The sequence below is a fragment of the Leptidea sinapis genome, chromosome 11 (genome assembly GCF_905404315.1).
Source record: "Leptidea sinapis chromosome 11, ilLepSina1.1, whole genome shotgun sequence".
NCBI lineage: Eukaryota > Metazoa > Arthropoda > Insecta > Lepidoptera > Pieridae > Leptidea > Leptidea sinapis.
Window position 1 is genome coordinate 1,374,100 of NC_066275.1, and position 26,232 is coordinate 1,400,331.

Here is a 26,232-nt window from a genome sequence, read left to right on the forward strand (position 1 = left end):
ATTTCAAAAAAGTGAGCTTTATTTATAGTTTAATTATTACATTTTTTAATATGTAAGGATATTTTGAATTGTATAATTAAGTAATTGAATAATACCTCTTTAGGATTACCCAGGAAAATAAAACATTACCTTCAAAATCATTGATTCCAAGTATGTGAAATATGTGAGATTGATAATTATTGTGTAAGCATCTCTCAAGCTATAAATGGTATTGTTATAAAAACAAACGGAGCACACGTCGGGCTTAGACACAGCACGGCATCACAAAGTTTTAGCTACGGACTACGGTTTAACATTTCAACCATGTATCATTTAAATGGACACTTTAATCTATTCTCCTCTAAATGTTACGAGTTTTTTAAATTCAAATGAACGCGAATGCAAATGTAGAGTTTCCCTGCAGCATTTATCACGAGTTAATTATACTGTGAATTATAATTATATATTGAGAATTTTGTTGGTATATTACATAATATATATCTTTTCCATTCTGGGAAACTCTGACCGCGCGGTATGCCTCAGATCGGCGTCATATTGGCGTGAGCGTAGCGTTCTGTCAATGCGTATTAATTTACGTGTATTAAGGCGTCACTAAATGCCAGCGACCTTGAGCGATATGAGTTCACGGCTGCCGGCCGCCATCTATGTAACAAAGCCAATATTTTCAAAATTCTTGCGTGGAAAACAGTTTATATGCTAACAATCCTCGTTATTCACTACTAATCTGAATAAATTAACCTACACAAAAAAGTACAAGCAATAAGAATAACTATTCTGAGAGAAGTACCTAAAAAATGCGTCACGCCATGCCAAAAAACTTGTTTAACTTCAAAGAAAAGTGGTAGTTCAAAAAGGCTCGGCAGTGTTAACTATAATCAACAGCAAGTATTAGCAACCTACAAATAAGACTTAAGGATATGTGTCTAACGATAACAGGATTAAGTAGTGTTCATAGCTCGAAATGCTTTACTTTTACCATAAAACTTGTCTAAAAACACAATGTTTGCGTGTTTTCTGCTTACTTCGCCTTAATATATTTCTTATAATTAGGATGATTTGAGTGAATGTATCTGAAAGCTATTGAATCAAGCTATAAGACCATGCAAAATAAACCTTCTTATAAACAAAATAAAGGTCAGAACTTGGCAAGGGAGTAGTTTGCCGTACGGGTTATATAAAAAAAAGTATTAAATAGAGCTGTAATTATGCCTCTATATTTAACCAAATTATATCCATAATTACTTAAATATGGTGACAAAGCGAGAAAAAATTCCCAACTTCGACATCAATTTTCGGCGTGTCGTTCCTCTAATTACAGTTCTTTGGTCATGAAATTTTATACGTCGTTAATTGGGGGCTTCGTCCGCTAAATGCTTTGATTATTTGGTTCTTTTACATCATATAACAGAGCCTACTCATTAAATATGTAATATTATAATGGAAGGAAACATGATTATAATTATTCTTTACGTCAATGGTATCTCAAAAGAAAAGCGAGATGTTTGTGTCTTGGTTAAAAGAATTTTTAGTATGTATACTGAAAATTCTGAAAATATATTTTTCTGTGAAACCTACTTTAATATATATAGTACCTAAATATTTAATAAGGGCTTGATCTTGTTATTTAAGGATGAGATTATCATGATAAGTAACAGGTAAGTTCTTAATGTTATGTTTTAGTGTTTATGTAATTATTATTAAATTAAATTAGAAAAATGTTTTTGTTTCATTTCGGCAGATAGGAAAAAAGCAGACAATTCAGATTGGTCTAATTAAAGTTTTGATTATGAAATCTCTATCAAATTAACAACTGCCGAAGCCTCTCACAAATGAATCACTATATCTCGAATTCCGAAGAATTGTCTCACCTGATTCCTGCCGCCACGCCACAAATTAGGATATCATCCCCACCATCTGGATGTGTGGCGTTCCTCGATAGTGCGGTTTTCAAGGAACTTTCTTCCTCGTACTACAAAGCTATGGATTATAAGCTTCCTTGTGCGGTGTTTCCGGGACGATATCACATGGGTACCTTCAAAAAAATCGCCTGCATCTTCCTCAAAGACCAGCAACGCTCCAGTGATTTCTCTGGTTGTTGCAAGAGAATGTGGGTGGCAGTGATAAAGTTTTTTAAATAAATAAATATTTTGTATCAATATTAACGAGATTTTGACTATGGGGTCTGAGGTATTAATTCATTTTGTATATGACTCACAATAAGATGTAATAAATGAAGTCACCTACACGCACTGAAGTGCATAAGTACACACCTGTTATACGAACCATCTGTCTTCAATACTCTGTACTTGAGGTAATACCACAGAGAGATCTATTTGCCAGCTCGATGGGATTTTTGGTCAACGAATGTAAGAAAGGATTTGAGAGTATGACGCCTGTAAGCTCTATAAAATAAGATACCTAGTTTAAATTGAAATTAAAAAGCACCCAAATTTCAATAGAGAAGACGGTCTAAAATTATCTAACACTTGGGATCCAATTATCTGAATCTAAATTAAAACCCACAACTACACATACCAAAAAAGAAGAGGACACTTTCAATAAATTTTGCCAAAAACCATCTGTCTACAGCAAATACCACCTCAGAGGTAATAAATGGCGCTAAACTTCATAATGACAAATACTATCTTTGACTCCTTTCATCTGCAGTTCCCCTGAAAACGAGATTTGGAAAGATCTTGAAACGTCGGGTTTACTCAAATAAAAATGTAACTTTTACGCAAAAATCTAATGTAAAAACACTTCCAATTACACGCGTTTTAACCCTTTTAAAGTGTTTTATTTAAATGTATAACACTCGTGTTAATCAAAGAAAATACTAGATACCTAGATTATAATTTAGATTGTTTTCTTTCTTTAGTATAGTAACTTTATAACGCATGGGGGAGTGAGTCAGGGCACAGAGGACATATCCCTTCCTCCCCCTTACCTTCTTACCCCCCCCCCCCCCCCCCCCTCCACCTGCGACATGATACTAAATTCATACCAAATTATGTCTAAGTCTTACCAAATAAATACATATAAATACCAAAGAAAAGACTTTTTGTCATTTTACGGAACCAACTCCGGTTTGGTCAAATCGCTAGATTTATTTCGAGAAATGATAAAACCGTGTTGTTATTTTAACATCCTCCGAGATATGATCAAATCACTGATTGTATCATATCTTATTATATATACGAGTATATGTATAAGATATGATATAGATATATAAATTACGTGACACATTGTTTGTCCGCGATTGACTCTTAAACTAATGAACGGATTTTAATGGGGATTACTTCATGGAGCGCAGTTTAGTACAACTTGAGAGATAGGATAGTTTTTATTTCGATTTGGGACCTATAATTATATTTATTTTCAATATTTGTTTTGCATGGACATTCTTTCTATGAGAAAATTTATTGACGCATGGTTTGACAGTTCTGCTGTGAGACAATTTCATTATTACAACAGGGAGCATATTTTACGAAATAATTATTGATGTTACGAAATATTATTGACAATTCATAAAAAAACAGTATTTTATTTATTATGTACAGTACAACGTCTGACGAGTCAGCTAGTATATATTTAATAGAATAAATAAATAAAGTGGTCACCGCGCCTAAAGATGTTTTCAAATAATCACCTACGCGAGAGCACTGATATACACTTTAATAGATATACAAACAGGACAAAACATGTTGTACCAAACGCTTCATGATAATTAATTTCAAAACCATCGTTCAACCACGTAATTAAAAAATAAGTTTTCAAGTCAAAGAAGTAGAGCAGCTTGCTAGAAGTGTCAGTTTCACGGCAGGTAATTTATTATTGCGGACGATAACAGGGAACCGCTTATGCATACAAATTTCTTTAAGATAACCTTCATACTATGAATAAAAGTTGTAAGGTAAGCTCAATATCTAGGTGATGACTCTTTATTATTTATTTATTTCGTGAAAAATATTATTATCGTATTTTTATTGAAATTATTGTATACTTAAAAGTTATATATTTTTAATCTAGTTTCAAAGTCAATTGTAGATATAATTAGATGACACTAATGATAATTAATAAGCGATTTCTGTGGCATGTGGCTTTTAGTGCCGATAGTAGCCAAGAAAATTTATTCTTACGAAGAAGTGTTTTATGTAATATTTATTATTTAAGTCCATATGTTATATGAAAATTAACATCACGAAAGTAGTATTGATTCTTTAATCAGTATTTACCTGTGAAATTTTTCTTTAGTTGGCTTGTTGATATATGTAACAACACAATCTAATACAGAACACGACACTATTATATTTTTAAATCATATCCGTAAAAAACAGAACAATAACGATTAATACACTAAAATTAAAAACGCAGTCAAATTGGACAGGAGACAAATGAACACTAAATTGTTTCAAAATGATTTCTTGGTCTTCATCTATACCATCTCTCTCACACCTAGGTTTTTAAGTAAGGATAGTTCACACTTTCAGACAGGGTTCGTCTATTAAGCCGACAAGCTCACAGCTATGGCGAATTTCGTCACAGCACACACAGTTCGGTACTGCGCCGGCACATGCGTAATGCGATCGCTGCACCGGCGCATGCGCGATGCGATATCTGCGCAAATCTGTGAATCGAGGACCTATAATCGTAACCCCAACGTGATCTACAGAATCCACTATATAGAGGCGTTGTTTTATTGTTTAACATAAACCTTGTTGTTACTAACACACGTACACGCTATATATACAACAGAAGTATGATAAGGTGATGATATCTATCACGAGAAGTCATGTTATAGATAACCTCAACTACTATCGATACTTATTAATATGTATAAACTCAATGTTATATCGTTTAAATTTAGATAAATAATATATATATTATAGTAAAATGCGGTTTTTAGCGATCTTTTATCAACACAGCAAAAGTAGTGCTTTCTCTGCCGTTCTTACAGTTCAATATGACATGGGAACCTTCAACAAACATACCTTATAATATATTCAAAGTCAAAAAATATATGTACCTATATGGTTATCCCTTAGATCATCTATATTATCTCTATTTTGAGCAATTCACGCACACACAATTTGCACACACGCGATTGTAAGACGTAGCTTGTCACGCACACTAAACTAATATTCCTGGCCTGTTTTAATCGGTTGTCTAACAGCAAGGGGCTCTATCTAGACGTATAAATTATCTCAGTGTAATAAAATCAAATTAAAATCACTTTATCGACGAAGGTCACGGAAATGACACTTATGAAAAAAAAATCTATACCATACTACGTATAAGATAGAGCCCAAGTCAAGTCTTATTTGACCCGGTTTAATTTTAGTGAAATAGAGATGGTTCCTACATACTTTTTCGTTTAAGTTTCGACTGTCACCATAGACGAAAGACCATAGTATCCCGCACATATAGACTCGCACTTGGCCGTTTTTTTCTTTTTAGGCGCTTTTTTAATTCTAATAGTTCCTATAAGAAGAGTGTGTACACCTTTTAATAGGCCACTAACGCTCCTATAATTCCTCTTGTATTTCAAGAGAGTGAGGGTGGCGGTGATCACTGGACCTCAGCTGATCTGTAGGTTCGTTTGTCCCCCTCTTCCAATAAAAGGCTCAGAAGTTGCTACAAATTCAAATATTTTTATTCCAAATAGGATTCAAAATCACTTATTGAACGTCAAAAACTACCAACCATTCAAAATAGACTGCTTCAGATCTGAGAAGAACGGGCGCAAAAAACTAACATCGTACAATAAAGATTAATAATTAAAGAGCCTGAGGGTGTTCGTTTCATTCTCAGTCTGTGGTATCATTAAGAAAATCGTTTATGTTACAATAACCTTTCCACCACACAAACGTTTTTTAACAATTATTTTAAATTTCGTAACGCGTTTGTTTTATACATTTTCTGGGATCATACTGTAAAAGCACATACATTGCCCAATAAAAGACTAATTACTAACTCAACTAAACCGAGTAGTAGGCATAACAAGTTTATGGTTCACTACAGAATTGCAATGATTTTGCTATCACTGTATTTTAAATATGTAAGAATAAATTAGACTTTGTCGAAGGTTTCTGTCTTCAACTATCATAGAACCAAATATAAATAATTCAAAGAGTCGTTAGCCTGATGAAGCTGTGAGTCGCTACGACTGTATTTAAATTCAAACTTGAATTTTCTATGACAGAACAAACAGAAAAGATTTTAAAGTTGTCTTGTGAAAAAGGAATTTTTCTATATATTTTATCTAAGGATTTTTAGAGCAAACGATCTAATATTTTAATACATTCCGTGCTTTTGGAATTTATTATACCGATTAATTGTTTTTTTTTTTGTTTTTGATCTAATTTTGTTCATTGAATAAATAAAATGAAAAATCTTTTTTAAGTCATCTATGGGGTAGCTTTACCCCGACGCGTTCCGGTTCCGCTCTAAGCCTTGATGTATGTTTCGATTGGTATTTGTTTGACTGTGTTCGATGACTTTTTGCTATCTTGTAGGTTGTGACATAAGTTGTAAGAAGTTTTAGGTAAAAACCGAACCAAGAAGAATCAATTAGTTTTTGGCAGGAAAGATCCGAATCAATAATTCTGCCCGGAGGTAAAAGTTCATAATTAACAATGCCCGTCCAATCTCACCTTATACATTATTGCGTCTAAATGCAGGTTTGGCCACAGTCTGTGAAGCCGTGTGATCGGCCTTTAACCATGACCTTCTTCGGGCATTCTTATCATTCGTAATCGATTTTTCATCAACCAATCTTTTCAAAAACGACTGTGTTCCATAATGTCTCAACAAAGAATCGCAAATGAGTACACGATTCCGTGAGTTTTCGGTTCCTTTGAGTGATTTCGTGTGGCACCCAAATATCAAGCTTTTTCATGTAACTTATTTTTCAAATAGGTTCAAACTGTGTTGTGGCCGACTTCCAGTTCTTCAGCTATGTTGAAACCATTAATGTGCCAATCTTGCTCCTCTATTTCAAAGATGGCGTCCATTTCATAATAATAATATAAATACTAGTAATCTAATTAAATTAATAATAGTTATGTAATTTATAATAGTAATATGGCAGACTGCATTTTCAACATCATAATTCCTGAAATGCAAACGCTTAATGCAACTTTATGTTACACTTATTACTGTTGCATTTTATTCTTTAAAGTAATAAAATTTATATCGCGAATTTCTTCATAAGATTCACTCATTTTGACGGAAAGAAAAACAAATTAAAAAAATAACTGGAAATATCTTTTAGTAATTTGATTCTCTTTTATGGAATGTAACATCTTTAATATCATAAAAATTGGCAAGACAAATTAGTAAAGCCAAAGAGACAAGTTTTTACATACTATTTGACCTATTATGTCTTCTATATAAGTAAACTTTATGGATTTGGAATTTAAAATGGAGATAAAAGATATATTAACGGACGACATTCACTTATGTTAGATTCGTAGTTTAGTTCTATAATCTAATGTTCAATATCGAATAATGAAAACAGCTGCTAAGCTGTTGTTACCAATCATTCCCTGTATTCTCAGAATCGAAACAGAGCTTACTATCTAATTGCTCCGCGAACTTCAATGCAAATCCTCTTTAATAATCGACGATCTGAGAAAAACTGCTTAACAACTTTTTTATTATTTTTGTTCAGTTTTATTTTCTTGTAAATCAGTTGGATATATACTCGTTTATATAATGAGGTGGATTTAAAGTGTATTTGATAAATTGTCTATGTTTTTTTTTTACATAAAAGAAGCAAACGGGCAAGGAATGGGATGGGAAGTGGTAAAGCAACCGTCTAGAGACATCCGTAACAACAGGTGTTAAGAGATGCGTTGCCGGCCTTTAAGGTGGAAGTATGCTCTTTTCTTGAAGGTCCCTAAGTCGTATCAGTTCGGGAAAACAGTAGCTGGTAATTGATTCTACACAGTGGCTGTGCCAGGCAAGAAATTTGAAACTCACGGTTGATGCCGGCTAGATTATGGGTAACAACGGTGCCTATTTCAGCCATAAAACAGGAATGTGTAAACATTATTGTGTTTCGGTCTGAAGGGCGCCGTAGCTGTGAAAATACTGGGCAAATGAGACTAATATGAACATCTTATATGAAGGTGACGAGCGTAATTGTGATAAATAGTAATTTTTGAGATTTTTCTTGAATCCAGAGCGGTACTCCAGTGTATTGGGCGGAGCGTATCAATTACCATTAGCTGTTAACATTCTGCTCGTCTCATCCCTTATTTTCATAAAAAAAGAGAGAACCCACATCTCTAAGCAACGCCAACGAATCAAGCCGATCGGAGATGACTTGATCGTCGATTATTCTAGCCGCTCTTCGTTGTTTGCGGGTCAAATGTAAGAAACTGAGAACAGTAATCCATTTTATTTTATCTTACAGTCTAGACTCGCCAGGAAATGCTGCCAGTATTACTTGTACATTTCCAAGCAGTAATTGCTTTACTACATTGAAATATTTACATAATATGGTGCCTAAAAGAAGCCCAAATGTGTACTCACATTGTTCCCATATATGCAATGCTTACTTATTAGGGATTGTAAGGAAAGGTATTGACCTTTCCTTAACTTCACAGTTGTCACGGAAAGGATACAATTATTTTAAGGCAATTCAAAAGTGACATTTATCGTTACATTTATCTTAACCAGATGCAGATATTTAAAATTTCGTAAAAATTGCTATCGAAATATCGGAATTGCATTAAATCTTCCAGCACATATTTAACTATTAAAGATGAAATTTTAAAAAACCCTATTTAATTAATGTTCATATACACAACCTCTGCCCAAATATTTAAATTTGTAGCTGCAATAGTGTATGTAGGTTGTGCATTGCTGAGTAATTCAGTAACCATGTATGTAATATCGTCTTATTTGAATAAGCAATGTTCACACAACATGCGTAATTAATATACTTCTGAGTGGCACAATTACGTAAAAATTCAATATGCTTCGTAATCGATTAAAGTACCCTCGAATCCATCACTAGCATCGATACGCGATAACTCAGCCACAAAATCGAGTGTCAAGCAGTTTCGAGTGCTGTGGCACCGAATGATTAAACAGACCGCATCGAATCGAGAATCGAACTTAATTGCAGTGTAAAAACCGATTCAATGTACAATGGCTTCATTAGTAAACGTATTTCGGTTTGTATTGAGTGGTTTCGAATGTACATATTTAAGTGACAGCTCAAAGCACGCTTGCATAAAGAGTTGCATTTAATACAACTTTATTATGTTTTAAACCCAAAAATAAGGTACCTAGTGATGAATATAATTTAGTGGTCATTTTCAATGTCATAGAGATAGAGAACTCATAATTAACGATGGTTATTGAGAAGCATAATATTATCTCGTTTTTATATAATATCTGAACATGTAGGGAATAGAACTGTACACCACCACGGTGAAATAATTGTCCATAATAACGTTGACTACCGAAAAACACAGGTTTAAAATAATCCAGGTTTTTGTTCAAATTTATTTAAAATAATGTCTTATTCAAATAACTAAATCATGTTAATGAATAAATAGGGTAAACCTCACAGTTGATCCAGCTTGGAGTTAATATTGAAACTTCGCAGATTTCACATAAAAATTTACATAAAAAAATATATGAGAAATATAAAGATACTCGTCGAATCCAACTCGGATGGGCAGCGTTCGGGAAGCTCCGTAAAATCTTCTCATCCCAATTAGTACAGTGTCTGAAGACGAAGGATTTCAACCAGTGTGTGTTGCCAGTAATGACTTACGGTACGCAGACGTAGTCGCTAACTATGGGCCTTTTGAGAAAGCTCATGGTCGCTCAGAGGGCAATGGAGAGGGCTATGCTCGGAGCTTCCCTGCGAGATCTCATTAGAAAGGAGATCTGTAGGAGAACCAAAGTTACCGACATAGTACAAATGATTGTGAAACTGAAGTGGCAGTGGGCAGGGCACATAGTTCTACGGACAGATGGCCGTTGGGGCAGTAAAGTCCTCGAATGGCGACCACGAACCGGAAGCCGCAGTTTTGATAGGTCAGGATCGCCGGAATACGTTGGATGAGGGCAGCGCAGGATCGATCGCCGTGGAAGTTTTTGGGAGAGGCCTTTGTCCAGCAGTACACGTCTTCCGGCTGATGATGAACTATAGACACAGCAAAACTGTTGCTTTTTTAAATTAAGTTGGTATAACATAATAGCATTGTTTTACTCATAAAACAAAGGCTCATCATGTCAATAGTGTTCGTCAAATCAAACGTGCTTATCATTTGGGGCATTTTATAGTGTTTTTCTATGATTAGTGCGGTATTAGCTATAAAATTTATGGCTATTTGAATAATGATCAATCTCAATAATATATTGTGATACTGCACGTACTTATTCTTAATATTCGTATATTAAATTACAATTTTTAATTTATTATTTTAAATTTCATTTTCTGAGTTGTTGTCATCTGGAAAAGGTGTTCATCATAATTATATTTATTTTTGTTGGTTCTCGCATGTAAGGTAACATGCAGTATAATAAGCATCCATTTAATACGATCTTTTAAGCCATTCATCGGATTTTAATGCAGTTTTCAGCAATATATAGTGTGACTCAAGAGGAATATCAGGCTTTGCATGAAGAAGTTATGACGGATATAAAAATTCTCCCGGTAAGAAAAATGTCACAGATTTAAAAAAAAACTCTCTTACGTTTTGTCTATTAGCAAATACTAGTTTAGTCTATTAACACATAATAATATTTTTTATATTTTTAAACCATTTTTGCAGCTTTATAGCGTGCACGCGGACGACGCATTTTATTTTTAACAAAATATGGTGACAGACTATATATTATTTGCTTTCTGGTTGGAACAAAATTTATCATAAAGAATATGAGATATCTATACTTGTACATACCAGTCCCTTGCTCAGGATGCCGGCTAGATTATGGGTACCACAACGGCGCCTATTTCTGCCGTGAAGCAGTAATGTGTAAACATTATTGTGTTTCGGTCTGTAGTAATGTATGTCTCAAGGTCTTATGTCGCAATTGTAGTGCCGTTCAGAATTTTTGCGTTTTTCAATCATCCTGAGTGGCACTGCATTGTAATGGCCAAGACGTATTAATTTCCACCAGCTGAACGTCCTGCTCGTCTCGTCCCTTATTTTCATAAAAAAGAAAAAAAAATTATAAGGCAAGGTTTGATTGTTTGTTTGTTTGCATTGAATAGGCTCCGAAACTACTGAACCGTTTTGAAAAACTCTTTCAATGTTCCGAAACTACACTATCCCCGGGTGGCATAGGCTATATTACATTTAAAAAACATGGTATTCTTGCTAAAAGTCCAATAATATAATCCAAGATGTAAAAAAAAAATGTTCGAGGACAATCTCTAAGGGAAAAATTCAAAGATATTCATATTATGACCATGTACGGCAAATATATTTATAGCAATCTCCTGCACGTACATGAACATTATAATTTATACAGTAAAATAAGCGACAAACATAATTTCAACACTAGAAATAACTACAAGCTTATAGTGCCCCCTACTAGGCTCTGTAAAATAAACAATTCTTATGCATGCGATGGTATTAAATTTTACAATAAATTACCAAAAAATGTATCTGAATTGTCAATAAATATACTTAAATCTTTTATTAAACGGAGACTTATGTCGAAGGCTTATTACAGTATTGAAGATTACGTAAACTTTATTACAATATGGAATTGAATAGTATTTATAGTTGTTTTTTAAAGATTTTTATGGTTCAGCCTTGTATAGTTTTACTTTATTTTAAAAATATGTATATGTTTAAACTTTTGTATAATTAATATGTATGTATCTGAATTGTATTTTTTGTGATTGACGTTGACGAGCAATCTTTTGATTTTATGTCAATAAAATATTTTTGACTTTGACTTTATTAGTTAGTTTAAAACAAATTTATCCATGCAATTAAAGCTTGTTTAACTATGTATAATATAAATTGTGAAGCTTAATTATTTAGATTACTAATACTGGGGATAAAGCGTTCTGTTGCATCGTGTGCGGTCGGGGAGGGACATACAAGAAGGATTGTACATGAGGATTAGAAACTCAACCTTAGAGCTTTTCCTCGATTTATAATGTCCTATTATATTTTATATCTTCCTTTATTAACTGCAAGCTTTTACAGTGTCTGTGTCCGCGTTATCTTAGGAATTTCGAGGAAAAATATAACCTACTATTCAGAGCCAGTGACAGAGTGTATAGTAAATAAACATATTCGCATTTTTAATGTTATTATTAGCTACAATGTATTACATAATAGCTTTAAGGGTAACTGTACACACTTTTATAATTAAGTGCCAGCCACTGTTCAGGCATAATCTATAAATAAATTTAAATGTTTTATAAAAAATAATGGCTCTGTCGTAAATACTATTACTCCTCAGCTGAATATCTAAGTGATCGGATAGCCTGGGACTAGATTATAATTATTTTATAGCGATAGAAATGACTGTACAATATTGTATATTTTTATTGAAGAGAGCTTAAAAATATAATGTTGGGAGAGTTTCTTGTGCCGTTTCTTCTCTCTCAGAGCGCCATTTGTTTCCGACGCGGTAGTTGTATCTAGTATATTAGAAATGACATCAAAAAGAATTCTAAAGGAATCAATTTTGAGAAAATAAATGCATTTTATGCCCTTTTATGCCTTTATATATAGTTCTTCTTCTGCCCGTGATGGCGAACGAAAACCACTATATAATTCTTTTTCACTCTCCCCTTTTTTCTTGCTCGTTAAATAGTGGGCGTCTCCTTTGCGCTGGATGCCGGCTAGATTATGGGTACCACAATGGCACCTATTTCTGCCGTGAAGCCGTAATGTGTAAGCATTATTGTGTTTCGGTCTGTAGCTAGTGAAATTACTGGGCAAATGAAACTAAACATCTTATGTCTAAAGGTGACAAGCGCAGCTGTAGTGCCGCTCAGAATTTCAGGGTTTTTCAATAATTTTGAGCGGCACTGCATTGTAATGGGCAGGGCGAATGTCCTGCGCGTCTCGTTCCTTTTTTTTCATTCTAAAAAAAATAGACCCACTGAACGGGACGGTCGAATAGCATGCATTAGTTTTAGTTAAAATTTTCCTGTAAGTTAGATACTTTTCAGATTCAGAATCCTAATAAATAAAGCGATTTAGACTAAATATAGCTTGATCTGATACGTAGAAATAAATAGAAATTAATTGTACTGTGTGTCAGATAACGAAATATAAAAGAAAGTCTCGCATTTCAGATGCATTAATTATTAACCATAACGATCATGCGAGCGGGCGATTAGCCTAAATGTACCTTAACCAGAACTCATTTACAATGTTTCATGTGCTTCAAAGAGTTATATAGATTAAATATTTAAAGTAAACACAGAATAAGTATCCTTATTTTCTTTAATAAAAGGAGCTATATCGGCCATATAAAATGGTACCCACACCGTATCGTCCGGGAAACACCGCACAAGGAAGCTCATTCCACAGCTTGGTTGTACGCCGAAGAAAGTTACTTGAAAAAAAGCTTTCATATATTTCCGTGATCTTTAAGTCTTTCATGTGTAAGAATTAGTCTATCATCGTATTTTGCAAGAAAATGGTTAATAATTGGCTTGTTGGAATTCATTTATTAATAATCGCTTCTCGGAAAATACTCTAAAACATTATCAGCAAAAAAATCATTATTCATGGGTATCAAACCCACCAGCGTTCATTGATTCTTGTTGATATGAATAACAATAATACCGCTACCAAAAGGGCTTTAAAAACCCATATAGTTTCCAATTTATGTAGGAATTTAGAAACCATATTGCTTTTATTTAATTATGTATCTAATTAACAAATGGTAACTATCTTAGCAGCTGTCCACAGAGCTGCACTATCAATTAACATCAACGTAATTAACATACAGTCTATATGTGATCAGTTTGAACCAACACAGGTGACCGTTAAGTGCATTTAATTACTTAAAAATGCCATCCGGTTGGGGAGACTTTTGATTAATATGAGTTTGGGGTGCGACGCGTGGGTGGAACTGAAATATTGTGCGTGGCCACGCTAATGTTTAAATGTTTTTTGTCAAGTTATTTAATTATATACTTTTTGGTTTAGGTTTTCATTTAATGTTTTTGTTTTGTAAATACTACAGAAATAGATGAAAGTTGGAACATATAGCCCAGTGCTCAGTGTGCCTACTGTATATGTATATGTATAACTAAATATATATATACTAGCTGCCCCGACAGACGTTGTTCTGTAGATAGTAAAAAAACAACTGTTTTATATTTCAAAACATCAAAAATTATTTCGTAAATATGCTCCCTGTTGTTAGAATGAAATTGTTTCACAGCGGAACTGTCAAACCGTGCGTCACTAAATTCTCTCATAGAAAATATGTCCATACAAAACAAATATTGAAAATAAAAATATTTATGGGTCCCAAATCGAAATAAAAACTACCCTATCTCTCAAGTTGGACCAAACTGCACTCCATGAAGTAATCACCATTAAAATCCGTTCATTAGTTTAGGAGTCCATTGAGGACAAACATTGTGACACGAGATTTATATATATTAAGATTTAGTTATTAATATGTTCATGACAATTCCACCGGTGGTTCGGCTGACAGACTGAGAAACTTTCGCACTTATTATTATTATTAAAAGAGTGTCATTCTGTTTGTCATATTGATTTTTTAACAGATAAATATACATGTATTTCCTTTATGAAACGCGTTCTTAAAGAGCGAAGATTTTAAGATAATTTGTTAAAAATTTAAATGCCTTATAATTCCTTATGGCAATGTCAAATAATTTATGTAAGGCATCTTAAATAATTCTACTCCTGGCTGGTTTAGCTCACTAAAATAATAAATAAATAAATATAAATAAACTTCCTTTTAAGCATATAAAGAATGCTTGTTTCAGAAGGCTCCGCTCTTTCTTAGCCTTAAAATTAAAAACGAAATACAATTACTATAGAATAGCTCTTTAACGACGTAATGATCAGTGGGAGATGCTTGAAAATTTATTCCAGCCCGTTTTTCGGGATCTCATTGTAAGTAATCCTACCGAGAATGCCGTTTTATGATTTATTTAAAACCTTCTGTATCGATATTGTGATGAATGGCAATAAAACTCTGAACATAATTGGATTACAAGTTTTATATTGTCTTGAAGTCTTGATTCGACCTTAGTTTAACGAGTTCTGTCATCGTGGAGTCACCTTTAATTGTAAATATAATTTTTAACTTTGTATTGTGAAGAGAACATTAATTATTGCTGCGATATTTATTTTGTAACAACTGAATCAGACTGAATTACCGCTTGGCTATGTAACGCTCAGCAAAAGTGGGATTAAAGCAGGGCAATCAGTCTAAACAGAATTTACCAGAGTAATTGTTTACACAACTAGCTGATCCCGCGACTTTGTCCACGTACAGTCATGACTCCATCTTTAATTGTATAGTATTATATTAAGTAGGTTTAGTATTTTTTTTATATTATGATTTAAAAGATGTGCTGGGAGTTTCTTTTCAGTTCTTCTCCCCATGTCGAAGCCCCTTTATCTCAATATGTTATGTTATTGTCATTTCCTAAGTATGTATAAATGTATTATTCTTCAGTTCTATTCTATTATTTTGTTAAAATTTGCAAAAATCGCAGTTTGTGGTTTGAAACTATCAGTTTAAGCTTAAACAATATATATACACGATGTCCGAGAAGTTGACGTCCAAAGCTAAAATTTGAAAGCCTTATGGTGATGAGTATCCAAATCACCCCTATATATGTTCTACGATTTTGCGTAGTTTAGGAGATAATAATCTTTTCCCCTTTTATCCGCTTTCTTACAAGATAACTGCTCCAGTTAAATTCATGAAAATGTTCAAGGTATCAAAAAAAATGGGGAGCCTATGGCTTCTAACTATTTTTAAAAACTTCCTAGAACATTGGCCAATAAAATGAGCCAAATTCAAATTTCAGCTTTGGACGTCCACTTCTCAGCCACCCAGTATAATAATTTATTTAATTTGAATTAATGCAGTACGCAATTCTTCAATGTTTCAAACATAGTCAAAAGAGGTACTGTACTTTATGATTTTACGAATAAATTGGTATATATACTTAGATATTGTTTTGAAAAATATTGCTCAGTCATTCGTATAATAAATGTCAACTAAAAGAAAGTTAAGGTACAATACGTTTATAAAATAACATCGTTTGTAGTGCATAAATTATGTGTAATCTTTAACTACGCAAAGCTACATTTTAAAAAGGAAATCATATTCAATAATCAACACATTACTGTTATCCTTAGGTATGGATAATATTTGTGACTAACGTTAAAGCACCCTATCAGCTTGACATTATAATTAAATTAATTACCTGTGACAACTGTAAAATGGGGCAGACATAAGTAATTAATTAAGAAATATTATAGCTAATGCATTATTTGACCTCTCGCGACACCAAATACTGAAGAACAAATCAGACTTGAAAATGAATTATTGTAGTATTATCAATTTAATTTTAATTATTTAATTATCAGTGTTTCAGAAAAGTGCCCTACCCTTCAATATAATGCTATAAATCTGCAGCAGCTGATGCACGGGGCAGACGGAAGTAATTAATTAAACCCCTTGTGAGGCCACTGGCAACAAATACAGAAAAATAAATCAGACTTGAAATGATATCGTTGTAGTATTTTCGATAAGCATACCTTATCAGTCATTTATTTAATGATAAATGTTTCAATAAAGTGCCCCACCCTTCAGTATAATGTTATAAATCTACAGCTGATGCACGGGGCAGACAGAAGTAATTAATTAAACCCCTTGTGAGGCCACTGACAACAAATACTGAAAAACAAATCAGACTTGAAAATTGAAATGATATCGTTGTAGTATTTACGATAGCCAAAATCTTATCGATCAATTATATAGTTATTATTTTTCAGTATAATGGTGAATGGGGCAGATGGATGTAATTAATTAAGGAGTGATGCAAATTTATACATTAACGAACCCCTTGTAAGTTCACTGATACTAAGCTCTGAGACACAAATGAGACTCTTTTATTTCAAAAACAATTAATATATATATTTCAATTACCTAATTGTCTAGAATCTGATATACAACATCCATAATCTTATCGATTAATTAAATTGTGATCAAAATTATCGTATAGTCTAACTATATAAGACTTCGGCAGCTGATGCATGGGGCAGATGAATGAAGTTAATTAAGGAGTGATTAAAACTTATGCTTTAATTGACCCCTCGCGAGGTCGCTGACTCCAAAATACCGTGCGGGGGTTTTACTCTGTATGTGTACGAGAGCCATAATATTTTTTTTAAATTAAACAATTATTTTTTTATTTCCTTCAACAGACAAGCGATCGCGCTCAATGCTTGATGGTAGATTCTGAGTCTGAAACGTTCAAGCCATACTCAACCGCTCAATTGAGAGGGTAAATGTTATTATTATTACATGTTTAAATTATAAATTCCTACGATATTTGAAGTATACGATGTGAAATAAATAGGAAACATCCTGTCAATTGTATAAGTGTTCTGTAACCGTAGTCATGACCACTCGAAATTGTCTTGCTCAAAACATTTTTTTTTATGGATGAGGAGGACCAACGAGCGTACGGGTCACCTGGTGTTAAGTGATCACCGCCGCCCACATTCTCTTGTAACACCAGAGGAATCACAAGAGCGTTGCCGGCCTTTAAGGAAGGTGTACGCGCTTTTATTGAAGGTACCACTGTCGTATCGTACCGGAAACACCGCATTACGGCTTATAATTAAATTTTATATTATAACAGTGGGTCGCGAGTTTTACCGCGTTCATATTTTAATTTGTTTGTGAAAAAAATTAAACAAACACTAAATATTTATGTTTATACATTTTACGACTTATCACCATTCTCTAACAATTAAATTTGAATTAAAAAGTGACCCTTAGTAAGCGGAAGTGGTAAGAAACTTACTGCCACTCTGAATATTTTTTTTTACAATTTCACCATTTACTAAAGTTGTTACGCTATCTTTAGCATGATGGTGCAACAAAAGAACACTAGCAAGTTTCAACTAACCTCAATGAGTTATAAAAATGTTAATAAATCATAAAAAACTCAATTTTTTTATTTGTAGTATGGTTGATACTACATACATATTTATGCATAAACTATAAATATAAAAATACACAATAATTATAAAATAAATTGTAATAATAACAAGAATGGTATATTATCACTAAGCAATATGAACTGTATTTTATTGAAGAAGTTTCGTGATGTTCTACACCGTGTTGTAACACACAACACGTAACGTTGGTATTCTTTTTATAATTTTTTTTTAGTTTGTACATATAAATGCCCTTAAATAAAACAAGAAAAGACAAAACTACGTTAAGTTAAATAAATAAACAAAGCTAAAAATCCGAGCCAATGCTTGCTACACATTACTGATAAAAAGAGTTCGACTATATTTTTAAATTCGTTCAGTAGCAAGACGATTCGAGAGTTTAATATTAAATTTTATTTTAAATTTCATTTTTAACTATAAAAATATCGGGCTAATGTTTACTATGCATATAAGTATAATTAACTCTATTTTGTTAATAAAATGAAAATGAATATTTAATAAATGTTTATTTAAATAAATTAAAATTAAATAAATTGTAATAAAACCAACTCCCAACATGCTCAAATGATTGTCATAAAAATTACTTTAAGTTTCGTCTTTAAGGCGTGTAATTAAACTACAAGAATAGCTCTTAATTTTTTCGTGAACGTACCGCCAACTTTTCACAATAAAAACTTTCCCGATACAGCCCTAAAGCGCCACCTTTATGGTAAATACTATCAAAAAAGTTATTAAACTTTTTACCCAACTTGCACCGTAAATTTTGTGAGTCTTCAAACGTTTTATAGCCAAGCTTATTAATTTCGAAAATTAGCCTGAAGTGAATTTCAGCTGAGTTTTTATGGGTTTATATTTTTATTAGATTTGTTTTTACGCTTTATTTATCCTTTAAGTATCACTCATAATTTTTAACAGATAAGTTCTATTAGCTAAACAAAAAATGATACGTTTTTAATTACGCAAATGAAACATAATACTATAAATATACATACTTAAATTTCCTTAAAGAAAGGGCAATTTTTTTTTTTTTCAGAAAATTTTAATTTATTAAAAATTCTCATAATTAATTAGTACAAGTTTTGATAATTGTGTCTTAGTCAGCGCACAAATAAATACATAGACACAAAAATTGGCAGGAAAGAAACAAAGAATTGAAACCACAGATAATTAAAATAATCGTACCCTTTCGCGATCCGTTTTCACAACTCTTACATAGCGAGGGACACGTTAACCCTCAGCGGCACCGACATAGCAACTGAAGAGCGACCTGACTAGCGACTTGTAGATTCACGTCCCTGCCACCTTACACCCTTCGCAATAAGTTTCACTTTTATATTATAAATACGAATACAGAACAATAGCCTCTTTCTTATTTCGTAATTCCTCAAAATAACCAAATTTAGGCGGAAGTATTTCACCTAAAAGGAGGGGTTTAATGTAAACGGTTGAAAATGTAATGACATTATAAATAACTTGTGATGGAGGTAATTTTTTAGCGTCGAGCGCTCGATTCAATGACGTGTAGTCGGAAATAATTTTTACTTCAAAAAGATGTTTTTCGTTACTTCCATAATTCTAAATCAAATTTAGTTCTTTAAAGAGCATTTTCAAAGAGTAATGAAAATTAAACAAAACATTGTTTTGACAATATAACAATTAATTTATTGCATTGTTAATTTAGGATTACTTGAATATACGGTTTTAAGATGCGTCATCTAAATATATATCGTTTTAATTTTTTTTTTTTTTGAAAATAAGGGATGAGACGAGCAGGACGTTTAGCTGATGGTAATTGTTACGCCCTGTCCATTATTCTAATGCCATGCATTGTCACTCAAGATTCTTGAAAATTCTGAGCGGCACTAAAATTGCGCTCGTCAACTTGAGACATAAGATGTGAAGTCTCATTTGCCCAGTAATTTCACTAGCTACGGCGCCCTTCAGACCGAAACACAGTAATGTTTACACATAACTGCTTTACGGCAAAATTAGGTGCCGTTGTGGTACCCATACTCTAGCCGGCATCCAGCGTAAAGGAGCCTCCCACTGGTTTGTTATATAGTTTCAGTGCAATTGCTTGTGAAATATTCACAAAGTCAACTAGTCATAAGATAATACATACTATTTCAATATCTGGTTTTGTAATAAGTTATAGTTGAACTTTTCTCAATTCAACCCAGGTAAATAAAGATTATTTATTACACACACAGTTATAAAATATAGGAAAGAGAAACAGAACTAGCAATCACCCACTTAAGGCGACACTAAATGCCGGCGACCTTTATCGATATGAGCTCACGGCTTCTTTGTAACAAAGCCAATATTTTCAAAATTCTTGCACCGAAAATATAACATTTTAACAGGCGCAAACAGTTTAATTGCTAACAATTCTCATTATTGATTACTAATCTGAATAAATGTACCTACACAAAAAAGTAAAAGCTATAAGAACAGCTTTTATGAGAGTAGTATACTAAACAAATACATCATGCCGAGAAAAAACTTGTATACCTGAAAAGAAAACTGGTAGTTCGTAATAGCACTGGAGTGTTAACTTTAACCAACAGCAAGCATTAGCAATCTACAAGTAAGACTTAAGGGTATGTGTAACAGGATAAAGTTGTGTCCATATCTCCAAATGCTATATTTTCACCACAAAACTTGTCTAAAAACACCTTGTTTGCGTGTTTTCTGTTTACCCTTCGCCTTAAGCAGAATCATACACCTATAACAGCGATAATATTGTAATGATCTAAGTTGTAACGTATTTGAAAACGATATGTGGCGTAGCTATCCGCGGTAAAATCCAGATCAGAACAAACAGCTACAGTTACTAAAACAACGCAAAAATTAGATCGGAATTAACTTTCAATCTGTCCACGTATTTTCATTAATCGGATATTACTTTCCGCAAGTCACGTATTGGTAAAGCGCGGAAAGAGTTAAAGCCCACATTAATTGTTTTACCCGGCTACGCCAGAAGGAAGATTATGTTTTTCGAGAGTATGTTGTATGTATGTATAATTGTTTGGCACGGCTCGATGGATTTTAGCTTGAGAGGTATCGTTATATTCGTATTTACTATGAGGGTGACACTGGGTGTATCAAAATAAAATTCAGCTCAGCTTATATATCAGCTTGGTTATAGACAGTCTCTCATAGAAAAATTTAAAGAAATAAATATTATGACTGTTCATTGTCAGTACATTTATGAAAATTTAATATACGTTCACAAAAATCGTCACCTTTTTGCTCTTAATAGTGATATTCATTATTATAAAACTAGAAATAAGGGATTGCTTGTAACTAATTCTAGTAGGATTCATAAGATACAATATAATAGCTTTAAGGGTAAATGTATACACTTCTATAATAAAGTCCCAGCCACTGTTCAGGCATAAATTTATTTGTTTTATAAAAAAAATGGCTCTGTCGTAAATCCTATTACTCCACTGCTGAATATCTAAATGATCGGACTGCCTGGGACTAGATTGTGATTATTTTATAGCGATAGAAATGACTGTACAGTATTATATATTTTTATTGAAAAGAGCGCAAAAAAAGATTGCTGGGAGAGTTTCTTGCGCCGCTTCTTCTCTCTCAGAGCGCCATTTGTTTCCGAAGCGGTAGTAGTATCTAGTAGTTATTAGAAATGACATCAAAAAGAATTCTAAAGGAATCAATTATGCGAAAATAAATGCCTTTTACGCCTTTTAGAATAAAAATAAAATGGCAGATACTTGGCGCCAAATGCAAATGTTTGGCATGCTCTGCGGCCTGAACGGCTCGATGGATGTTAGCTTCAAAGGCGTCGATAGATCCGTATTAATTGTGAAAAAAAACACTGGGTATAATTAATGTTGGAACAGAACATAACATAAGCTGGGAGCACCTCTAAGCGGTGAAGGCGAACAGTTTAACTGGCTAAAACTAGTTATTATTTATTGATATCTACCATATTACCACAGGTACCGCAACGGCGGCCATTTCTACCGTGAAGCAGTAATATATAAGCATTATTGTATTTTGGTCTGAAGGGCGCCGTAGCTAGTAAAATTACTGGACAAATGTGACTTAACGCTCGGAATCTTTGGGTTTTCCAAGAATCCTGAGCGTGATAACATTATAATGGGTAGAGCGTAGGAGCGTAGGCGCACAGGAGCAGCCTTAAATCATATCTATTTTTATTGACGAATAATTTAAAAATAAGTACTTCACCATCGAACTGAAATAGACGAGACCTATCTCAAGGAGGTATTTTATTATATACCTACCAAATAATAGTTTTTGAGCTTTACCCTCTTGCATTTGATCGATTAAAAATAGCTCTATCCCGGAAAACAAAAAAAAAATTTATGGAAAAAGAGGATAAACGAGCGTACGGGTGGGTCACCTGATGCTAAGTGATCACCACCGCCCGGTACCAGTTAGGTATTGCATATTAGGTAATTTGATGGACTTGAGATGAGAGTTGAACAAAGCAAACAGAATTTTATAACGAGGCGGTACTCGAACGATTAGCTCAATTGGTTAGAGAACGGAACGCCGGAGTTCGAGGAAGGGAATTTTGTTTTTCAAATTTTATTTGTGTATTAATCCTAGAAGTTAGGGTAATCACTTTTAAAACATAACATATTGTTTAAACTGATTATTTAAATGTTAAGTACCTTGAATTAAATAAAATTTGTCAATTAGACTTAGATATATTTCCATGGTCTTTTTCTTTATCTTTTTGTTATATGTAGTGTAAGCTTACATCAACGTATGTTTGTATGACAGCTTTAGTCAAACTTTAAATCTGCTTAAATCTAAAAAAATTAAATCCTTTACTGGTGAAATATAAATAATTATGCTTATTTGGTTTGTAAATTTCTCCACATCTCTCTCTTGCTACCAAATGGCCCTAATTCTCTTTCATTATCTCGTGTACGGGAAAGCTGAAAAATATTAGCTTTTACATAATATTTGCGAAGTAAATAAGTATCAATTTTCACTTGGTAACGATACTTCCTTGATAACGTATAAATAGCACTAGTAGGTATGTTATTGTTCACGTATTGTAAGCCGTTTACATTACACAAAATACAATATTACTAATCATTGTTCACTTGGCCTTTAAAAAAATTAACAACCAACTCCAAAAATAACAATAATTGTTACTAGAATTAGATTTATTAATTAGGTTGTATAAAAAACGTAATTAATTTTATACTTTTTAGTGCATATTATGTCTATTGTTTTGGAATAGTGTTTTTGAAGTCGATTGCCTTGCTATGGGACCACATGGGAAGCACCCGCTTTCAAAGAATTATTAAAATCAGTTCACTCAGTCGAAAGTTCTGAGGTAACAAACATAAAAAAACATACCGACGAATTGAGAACCTCCTCCTTTTTGAAGTCGGTTAAAAAGAGCGAGTCTATTTTTTCATTTCTGACGGTGTCCTTTCATCTGTCCCATTCTGACAAGCGGTTCTTGTCTGGGCACTTGTCAATAATATTTTACCATATTTATTGAAAAAATATTCGTTTTATTAAATTATTTCCGCTTTTTGCATAACAATCTCATATAAATAAAATAACCTTACCGTTGAAAAGTCATACCATCTTTTTTTGAGTCGTTAATGTATTATTTAAACACTTTCTTAAGCACATTTAGGCATTTTGATTGACACACAGTTGACAAACGACTAAGGAGAAAAGTGTGCTTACATTGTCTTTAAGCACACTTTTGCCGTTCCGTTATCAGACTGTGAATGATACGTTTATATGTATAGAACGTCATTGGAATAAGAGTACTAGCATTTATGTGGTTAAATACTATATTCATTTATCGCGCTATAGTACACAAAAATGACAAATGAAAAAGGCCATGGTTGGGTGAGTTTAAGAATTAACGTGACAAACCCCGCTGCAGGAGTCAGGCAGAGGGGGAATATAACAATATGTGGACAACTATAGTTGTACACTTTAATAATATTAATAGTAATAAAGATGATAAAAAAATTAAAAGAAATTAATAATAATAATTAAGACTTAGCTTCACTGTATGTAGACTGGGTTGGCCGGAACCAAAAATGAAAAATGACAAAAATCAAACAGATTGCTCGTCAACGTCAATCTAATCGCACAAAATTCAGTAATAAAATAATACCTACATTATGAATAAGTAATAACATATTTGTAGAAGTGTTTTCAAAAATGGATTCCAAAATGGAGCTTTCGAAGGTAATGTAGATTTTATATCGAAATTATGTTGATTATCTGTAATTATAAACTCGTTTAGAGAAACGTTTGTTTTAGTGCGTGTGTTTATGTAATTTCCGCTGGCAAGCTTAGTAAATACACATAGCATGTAATTACATCATAAGTACCTATAATACGTACGTCACACTAGAACCTTGGAGTAACTAAAAAAAACAATATATTATAACCAAAATATTATGTTTATTGCTTTTCAAAATACTCTCCTTTACATTTTAAAATTTTTTTTCATGCGATAGAACCATTTTTTAAAACAGGAGGTCCTCCTAGATAGAACTGAAGGCATGTTTTCTACGTGCTGATTTAACGCTATCACTGCCACTTCGGAATTGGTAAAAGTGAAACCTCTCATCAAATCTTTGATTTTGGGGAAAATACAGAAATCACAGGGTGCTAGGTTAGGGCTATGTGCAGTATCGGTGACGAGTTGTACTTTTTGTACTTTTTCGGAAGCTAAAAATGACTTAGTTTTGTTGGCCGTGTGTGAAGAAGCCTTGTCATGTACCTACTAGGAGAATGCGGCTTTTTGGTCGTCTTTCGCGAACTTTTTTTAACACCCTGGGTAAACAAATGGCCGAAAATTTTTTTTTTTCACAAAATATTGTAAAAATGTCCATTTTATGTCCCAACTACAGTGTAATTTATTAGAATTGAAATATTTATTTTTTCCCCTTATTTTGACTCAAATATCGGAATAGAACCCTTATTTTCTATCCAAAATTCACCCGTCATAATATCATATTTTTTCAAAGTGTGTGTGTTTTACTTTCCTAACGTTTCCTATATTTTTCTGCCTATCAAAAGGCATCAAAAATATGGATTAGAATTAATCAATAAAAAAAACTACGTTTAAAAAAACCGACTTCAAAAACTGAAAAATATCAAATAACAATTTTTTTTTATTTTTTACTTTTTAGTGTCAGTTAATAATAATATATAATCAACCTGATTGAAAACTCCAAAAAGTCGTACACAGAAAACAATCATGTCATCCAGGTAGATGAAAATTTTCATTTAAATAAAACTACTAGGCCAAACTCTGTAAATTTTTTATGGGACCAAATGGCATCTATTTTGCATCAAACAAGAATTACGTAAATCGGATCATAAATCTCAGAGTAATCGGTGTACATACATTAAAAAAAATATCGATCGAAATGATACCCTCCTCTTTTTTGAAGTCGGTTTAAAATGAAAAAAAAGGATAATTTAACACTGTATTTCCTTTTCACATTTATAAATAGATTTGATTAATCGTAATCCATATGTTTGCTGCTGCGAAATAAAAGGTATGAATCTCTATGAACACTCAAGTGATACATGTTATTATAGATATATAATTCTAAAAGCTTGAGCTTTTAAATTTAAGCAAAATGGTGAAATTGTAAGTAAAGGCATTTTAGTGAGTATCGTTATAATAGTATGTAGATGAACATCTTTTGTATTTTGGTAGAGCTCACGTGACAGGCATCGCCATGCTGGCTTAATGCCACTGCTTGTGGCGGCGACGTGGGGCGGGTCGTTCCCTTCCCTATAATATGGTCGAGGGAGGCGATGGCTGGTCCATGCGTTATGCTCGTGAACGGGTGCTGCTTGTGTTATATGATCCGCTCACCGGGAAATCTGAAGAATGTTTTTTTTATTTCTTTTATTTTTTCTATATATTTTTTTAAATCAAAGTTATTATACTTTTTATTTCAAATTATGTACATATGACTCAATAATTAATAACGCTATCTATATTAGTTATTATACTATATTTTTTTTATATATAATA

At 32.9% G+C, this 26,232-nt stretch overlaps 1 protein-coding gene across 1 annotated transcript in view; it reads right to left on the reverse strand.

Moving 5' to 3' along the window:
• LOC126966808 (connectin-like) overlaps positions 1 to 19,489 on the reverse strand; it is a 40,772-nt gene extending 21,283 nt beyond the window's left edge. The window contains exon 1 of the mRNA XM_050811066.1: positions 19,377 to 19,489. The gene's annotated coding sequence lies outside the window, so the exon portion shown is untranslated. The remainder of the gene's footprint in view (positions 1 to 19,376) is intronic.
• Positions 19,490 to 26,232: the final 6,743 nt, after the last annotated feature.